We start from the raw sequence: 8,845 nt of genomic DNA on the forward strand, positions 1-8,845 counted from the left end.
ATGTATACATATATATATCTATATGTTTGAATACTTTTAGCATTGGTTTGTAGGTTTTACACCAGCGAGCTGTGTTTTGTCGTCCTAATTACTGTTATAGCAGTATGCTTATTCCGACGAACAAGGTTTGTATAACTTACGGTTGTGATTAAATAAAGCTTCTAATAAAGCAGAAAGTAGTTTCAACAATTGTACCTTCTATCTCTCTTATTCCAAAAATAATGTCTTAGAAGTGATAGTGTCATAGACATATTTAAAACAAAAGCAAGACACGTGACAACCGAAAAATCGAAAAAAGGCAAAACTCGATTCAAGTTCAAAACAAAACTTGACCTCTTATTAATTACAACCAACAATATTTTGAATTTAAATCTCCTGATTACACTCAATGTATCAACATAAAATGTATACTAAAACCGGAGCGAAGGCGAAATCGTATGTAACATCAAAATAAGTAACAAAAACATGACATATCTTATTAGATTCAAATTAAAGTAGGGAAGTGAAATTTAGTATTGGATCTATTAGATTTACTGTACTATTCACGGAGGGCAAATGAAGAATATGTTTTCAATGTTTTATTATGCGGAAATAGCAAAACTAAAAGACTTCGCAATAATTGAAATTCTGTTGATTTTTATGGATAGAAAAATCATATCCTTGATAAAAAATCTGTATTCCATTAAGGTATGATATAGGCAATGCACATGCCTTATGGGTACCCAATTTGAATCATTGTTTGAAATGTTACTATGATACAACTGTAAGTATGATTTGTTTGAGAAAAACATTCGGTAATTACGGTAGCCAAGAAAGCGCTCTGATATACTAATTAAATCATAATTGCAAAATAAAAATATGCTGATGAGCACCCATTGAAACAGTGTAACTTTACGGACTTATTTACACATGAGGGCGCCTTTAAGAAATAATGCATTTCCCTATTGTTTTCATAATGAATTATATTTCATCAAAATTAATGATGTAAAATTAATGTAAAATGACACTGTTCTCTGATGTCAAAATGTTATTTATGGGACTAATCTGGGGTCATTCGACGCAAACTGACAAGTGTGAATTCATATAGTATACTATACTGTGTTAAATTTTAATTTACATTGAATGGAATTGAATAGAATTACCAAAAAGTTGGCACAGATGAAGTAAAGGACTCTTTCTCCGAAAAGAAGCCGATAATAGTAAATTCAAAAGATAATAAAGACAAAGCATTTCCAAAGTGCAATGGCGACAAAAATACTCCAGAACATTTATTCTCAACCACAGTCCTCTGATGAAAATGAATATTATCACTTTGATTTCACACTCCGTTCGGACAGTAAGTATAAATTTGTGTCAGATGGCGAATATGTCAAACCAAAAGCTAAAACCGCGAGTATATTTAGTCAACTTGGGATGATGGAACTCCAAAAAGTAACAAACTGCTCTCGCAGTGTAGAACTAGAAATAAACTTATTATGTTGCAAAGTTTTCCACTCAATCCCTTTGGATATATAATGGATTTGAGACGCAATTTTAGAAACAGTTCAATTATAAGGGAAAACTCAAAGATTTATTAAATGACAGTACCGATTGATGAAAACGATGCTGGTGTGTGTTAGATTTTACTCTTATAACTACTTGAATGTTTACAATATCTAATAGATGTGACATAATATAACTGTATAAAAAGAACTAAACAAAAAAATAAATAATTGATCATTTTGTACTTAACTCATTCAATTTCGATGGCGGCACAATTTCAGTATAAAAACTTTTTTTTTCATTCAAATACTCTTCGATTATTACTCGTACTTATACTCAATAGAAAGATAAGAAATTACAAAAGTCAATTTGTTTTAAAACGTTGACCAAATCATAAACTTACGATGTATATTATAATTCCATTGAAGCATCAATATTTTAATACAACACAACAAAATATAGGATTATCATATTAACACATGTACGCTTTTGTAATATATCTGTTTGAGCCAACAGTCACTAATATTCGTGCAATAACCCTTAATTTTACAGTAATATTTTTTCTTGTGTTCCTAGAGTATTATTTTTTTTTATCTTAGTTCTGAATTGTAAACATTGTTCTAATGATATTACCCAAGGTTAAATATATCGATATTAGCATTAGTGCAATATGAATGTAGTTTTCCTTCGACACTGTTCATTTTCAATTAATATGTTCAAAAACTATTAATCAATTCATTTTCTTCCCATTTTATTTGAAACATGATCAACAGACTTTGATTTTTAGTCATACCTTTTAGAGGTGTCGATTGGCAAAATTGTACTATACTTTCTCGGTCAGTTATAATCAGTACACGTCTTGAACACTGACAAATCATTGTTTATGTAAGATGGACAATTATTTTATACGGATCCGTGCCCGAATAAGTCGTTTAAATTCGCCACAACTCGATATTAGCCACTTGTATTCCATGTTTTAAGTCCTTTTTGTACAGTTTACGGTTGTTTGCTAATCTATAAAAACCTTAACTTTGTGTTGGCCAACTACTGTGAAAGTACTATTGTTCGTGGTGTACCTATTTTCGTGGTTTTCGTGGGAAGGTCATACCACGAAATTTGGTTCCCAACAAAAAGAGACTTCCATTGAAGTGTATACTAAAAATCTCAAAACCACGAATTCAAGAATCCACGAGCTTGTGATTATTCCCTAATCTATGATAACCGGTATCCACGAATTAAAGTACTTTTACATTATTTGATTGACTTCGGTTTGTTGCTTTTTTAGCAACAAAAGCTTGGAAGAATTAACGGAGAGGCAATAATTTGTAAATTTCACCATTTAATTTTTGTCTTCCTTGAACATCCTATATAAGAGAATATCCATAGAGGACCCAGGCAGAGGGTTGGACATGTCAATTTATTTCTCAAAAAATTTGTATTCATAAGAGATCAAAAACTCGTGTTTTCTTATAAATTGTTATTGGTTTGTAAGTTACCGAAATGGCATGAGCAAAATAAATTACATATAAATAAGTATAAACTGTAAAAAAGGGAAATAACTATTTTGTCTGCTGATGTTTTGCTTTCTTTTAATTTGGTTGGTATGTTATGGAACTTTCAATACATCTTCTGTGTCATCCATTTTTGATACAGAACAAGAAATCTTGTTGTTTTTTTGACACCATATTAAATATAACATCGCATCGGAACAGAAATATTGGTTGAATAAATTTAATTCTGTGTCGACCATGCCAAAGAATCTGCCTGCTTACTACATGGACAGTCTCTTAAAAGTTTTAATCTCTGTTTCTCTATATGGGATAAAATAAGTAATTGATAAATTTAGAATGTTATTATTCATAAAAGAAAAATAACATAAAATTGATTTGGCAACTTGCCAACATCTATTACTGAGAATTGTAGATTTTATAATACTACATGATATCAATGGTTATTCGGCTTTGATAAGCACAGGGAAGGAAATGGTTCAAACCGAATTCAAACACATGTATTGATCGAGTTTCCCTGTATTCACAATAATAAATGTATCATTATAATCATGATAGCGATATAATTATTCGTTTTTGAAGGAGTGGTGGCTGTTTGTTTACTATAGTTTTGTTTTCAAAAGAAAATGTAAATCCAACATTTAAACTTTTATGATTAATTTCATTTATTCATATTTCGTTGGTTGGAAAAAGTATTTGCCGATTGACTCCAGTATAGTACATATTTTACTGGTGTAGTACAACAGGCCTCTATATCATAGTTAGGATGTCTCTTTATATAGATATAATTATGCCTTTTTCCAAACAAATCAATATCTGTTCTGCTTCCGGAATTCGTCTCCAGGTTGTTGTGATTCTTGTTTAAATCCATTTATTTTAGGAAAACAAACCTCAAAATCACCTGAGCAACTTACTAACAAAATGAAAGTTAATTTCTATGTTTGTATTGTGGTTCCGACTGGTGCGGTGGTGACCGACTTGACTAATTCTCCTTCATTCCATGGCGACTACTGTTTCTAGCTATTTTTGTTCTGTACATTGCTATATGTTTTGCTGCTTTTAAAGTCTTATCAATTTTATTAAGCTCATTTATGAGTCTCTTGTGCTGGGTATTGTAGACCTCCCCCTTTTTTATGGCTTCCCTTCCAGGGCTTGCTTGGTGACGTTTTTGTCGTCCTTTCGTAGTGTATGTCCAATCCTTTTCCATTTCTATATCTTAAAATCTGCATTATAGGTTGTTGCTCAGTTCCAAATCTCAATTGGATATTTTGTTTAGCTATCTTATGTTGAAGATGTTTCTCAGGCATTTATTAAAAAAACAGTTTGTTAGGATTTTAAAGATGATGCAGTCTACCTGCAGGTTTCTGTCCCATACATTAAAAATAGATTAGACGTTAATATTAAATATTTTTATCTGAGTTCTAGTTCTTAAAGCACGGCTTCCCCAAACAGACTTACGCATGGTAATTACCTGTTGCAGTTTCGTTTTCCTTGCTGTTTTATCCTCATCGGTGCCTCCTGATGTACTGGCAATACTCTGGGTAAGTAAAGTTTTGGACGTCAACTATGAGGAAGTCGCCAGTCTTTTGTCAATATTTCATATCATATATATGAAGTTTTCTGTGGGTTGATGTAGGACTTGTTTATTTTGCTGTTGTTTGAAGACTGCTGGTCTGATTTTGGGCATCTTGAAAGCACATATGTGCAGATATCACCAGCAGCCTCCCTTGAGATGATATAAAGGTCCATCAAATGCTTTTTAGATCATCCAATGCTGTTTTTTTTTCAAAGAGTAATCAAGGAAACCAAGGTTATAGCGGTAATCAAAAGAATGTAATCCAGGGACAAATACCAGACATGGAAAGCAGATATACACAACAAGGAACAAGAAAAAATTAAAAGCATACAAGTCCGGGGTAACGATCCACGAGTTCATGGTGACGACCATAAAACCTCTGTATTGATGACTTCAATCTTGTAACAACAAAACCCTGTTCCAAAAGCCTATTTCTTAGAGTTCAAGCGCGATACAAAAAGTCTAGTCTGCAAAGCTTCGGCAAGCTCTGGCATAACGTTTGTGATACGAACACTTCATACGCAGGTGCTGAAGAGATGTTGCCACAGATGAAAAAAAAGTTGACAATTCTGAATGAAATGAAAAGTCATTACGTTTATCGTAAAGTTTGGTCAATAGTTTCCCTTTACCATCGATTTCTAAGTTCAAAATATGAGGCTGACTTCACGGTGTCTGTGTTATCCTTTATCTCAAGATCTTTGGGGTAGATGCGATGTATCAAAACAGATTAAAGGATCTAGCTAAACGATATTTTTCGGATCAGATCAGCTACAGAGTCAGCCTCAAAAGAGTGAGGGAATAGCTCAGCATGTGGAGGAGCACAATTTGTTCCCATTGGAATGCCGACCGTTTGTTGAAAAAACGCGTCCACCATACTGGGCGAATATGTTGTCGATTGAAAATTCCAGCATTTTGTAGACATATTGCTCTGTATTTTTGGAAGATAATTTGGAATTATTTCTTACAAATTATGAGGAATCTCTACAAAAACTATATATTTGTGTTTAGGTGTACCATCTTTTTTGAAAGAAAAAAAAAACAACAACGTATAATGTTTTAAGTCGGGATTTTAATCGAGTATGGGGAATAGAAGTTTTAATGCTATTATATTCAGATAATGGTCTTGAACTGATTGTCTCAAAGATCTTTTGAATTTTTCAGGATCCACATGGAATAACTACCACTACGGGAGTTAAAAGTGTTGTGATAGGACTGCAGACCCTCTTTGACAGCTGTGAGTTCAGTCAACTACCGTTATAAAAAGGAGAGGAGATAGAGGACAATCTTCTCAAGTTGTTACAGGAAATGATGGTTCATAGTTACATTGTGTTTTCTTGGCAGGAAAGTTGGCCTTGTAAGAGTTTTACCATTTTGATAAAAAAAAAAATTGTGGAATTCCATAAAGGACCTGGTGGTCAATACTGTCAAAGGCCTTTAGAAATCCAGTGTGGATATTTTTGTCTATGAATGATCTTTCTTGCTTAAAGCAAACTTTCTTCATCTCTTAGTTTCTTGTCAAATTAATTTTTCATTCCGCGAGGGATAATGCTGCACAACTATGTGATAAGAATGGATAACAAAGTGATGCCTCTCCAGATGTAAGAATGTGTACTATCACATTTCCTTGCAAATTTTACAAGAGATCCATTTCGCCAGTCGTCTGGTATTTTTTCCGTTTGACAGTTGTAAAAGACCATGAGCTGGAGTATCATCTAGGGCTTAAAAACTTCTGGTGGTATGTTGTCAATGCCTCAGCTTTCCCATTCCTTCAGATTTCCAAAAACTTCAGTCAGTTCAGCATAAGTTAAGTTGTTGGTTCTCCCAGGTGGATCTACAGTAGTCGTCTGTTAATTACACCTCTGAAATGCTCTTTCAATATCTCAAGGTGTTCTTCAAATTTTGTTAAGGTGTTGTTGTCTTTGTCCTTGATGAAGTTGGTTGTTTACCCTTTAATAATTGCCTTTTTACCATTGTCACATGCGTTTTCAGCTTCATTTCTAGGTGTTCTTCATAATTATGTTTATCTTGCTTACAGCTTTTCTTCACCTTTTTAATTTACTGATATTCTGTTTGTGCCTATCTGATTTTTGCCGTACGAAAAATGCCGTTGATTTGTCTTCCTTGGTTGAATTTCCGCAAGTATTTTCAGACATCCATTGTTTGAAGTTTTTTTTTTTTGAGGTGGCCTATTGTTTTTTTAAGATTGTACAATTGACTCCCTAGTTTTACTCATGCTGTGTTGAGTTATCATCGTATTTTCTAGTGTACTAAATTTGTTATGAGGTAAAATTTTGTAGTCTTGAATAACGTTTTGGTCATGAATTGATAAACATTAAATTTCTTTTTCCTTGTCTGTGTTCTTTTGGATGAAAGTAGCTTTGGTTTTAGCTGGCAATGAATAGGTTATGATCTTACGCTATATCAGCACATCTCTTAATGCGTACGTTTGCAGCGCTGACCTCCACCGTTTGGATATAGCAATATGATTAATTTGGTTTTCTATATCTCCTGTTATCGATACCAATTTTACTTTTATTAGGGGAAATCGTGCCACCAATTACTAGACTGTTTATGGCACGAAAATCAGGAAAGAGTTCTCCATTTTCATTCATTTCACTCATTCCATTTGGTTGTATTTCTCTTTCTCTCCCTTTACTATCCTTTTTATCTCCAATTTATCATGAGGATGTCTCTCTTTGGTTTTTCAATAGTTTGTAATGGGTTATAAAAGTCATCTTTCTCTTCTTTGTTGATAAGTAAACATGGATTGATGTTGTTTTCTGAAATTGGTGTCAAACCTGGCAGTGGTGATTCTAGGCGATACAGGATTCAATTCTAACAGACCTGCTTAGTTTTTTAGGGAAGGCATGAACTCAATACCTTTATCATTGAGATTAGTAATGTTGCTGTTGCCTGTTGCCTGAATAAATAATGGTATTGAATATGAAAAATGGTGTCATGCCAGATGTATTCCACCTGACTTAACTTGGTCTTAAAATTCAATATTGTATCTGTCCATATCTTAGGCAGCTTGAAAGCTCTCTTAACGTTAACACAATGTGCAAAGGTAATTATGGTTGAATATTTTGCCAGATGAATTTTCGGGATCACCATCATGTTTGAGGTTGAGATGGTGAAGTGGAAGAATACAGAAGACCAAATCCAGGTGTGCTAGGTAATAGACCCTAATGTTGTGTTTTCTTTTTTTAATTGACGAAGATAAAAAAAAAAATAATGTTTTTTTTCTCGGTACTTCAATTCAACAACCTTTATATTTTCATCAGTAAATTTGATTTGAATTTCAAACATGTTTGTCTATCGTGCAGAGATTTAAATTCATTATATATGTATCTATATCGTTTTTAGTATAGAAACAGAAAACAAACACATTTTTTTCTGGTCAAACAGACGTCATATTCTCGGTTTTTCAAAATGTACAAGTTTCTATTCATATAGATAACCGTTTTGGAGGCTTAGTTCGCTAATGTCATAACTGCTGATATTATATTTTCTTGTTTCTTCAATTATATTTAATGTTGTATCAAAGAACTATAACAGTTGATGCCTAGCACAAAAAAAATGTTTGAGTAGAAAAAGTTTTATTGTACAAGTTTTTGCAATCATTAAAAACCACTGATGACCTAAAAGTTTAATTGTTCGTTGTTTGGAGTTTGGTGAATGACTATCTCATTGACAATCATACATCATTTCCTTTTTATGTTTAGCATATGTCATTCTTAAGAGCAGCATAAAACGTAAGTTCTGACGTAAGATATGTAAAAAAATGTGATGCTTCTATTCATATTTGTTACGTTCATATAAAATTTCAAGTACTCATTCAACTGTAAAATTCACTGAAATTTTGTATTTATAAAATAGTCTTGCTCACCTGAAAACATATTGTCTGATTAGAAGTATGGTATTAAATAAATGTACATACATTGGAATTATAGCTCACACATATGTTCTTTGTTGTAAAGTTTAACGCGGCATTAGAGCTTAAAAGAGGCTATCAAATATTTAAAAAAAAAAAAAAGAAAATGTGAAGCCAGGTTTTGATACTTTGTTCTTTATATGGAAGACAAAGTTAATATTTAAATGTTATAGAATAAATGCGTTATGGGCACCCTGCTTTTTTCAAAAGTCAAACATCCCGATCGCCATTTTCTTGAAAATAGGCCACAGAACTATCAATGAAATTATCAAAATAACAAATTAGAAATATCAGAAAAGACAACATGCGGAAAACAATGTTCATTCAATGCAATGAAACTATATT

Source organism: Perna viridis, chromosome 4 (assembly GCF_037379345.1).
Source record: "Perna viridis isolate PV_CMFRI_1.1 ecotype Kerala chromosome 4, ASM3737934v1, whole genome shotgun sequence".
Classification (NCBI taxonomy): domain Eukaryota; kingdom Metazoa; phylum Mollusca; class Bivalvia; order Mytilida; family Mytilidae; genus Perna; species Perna viridis.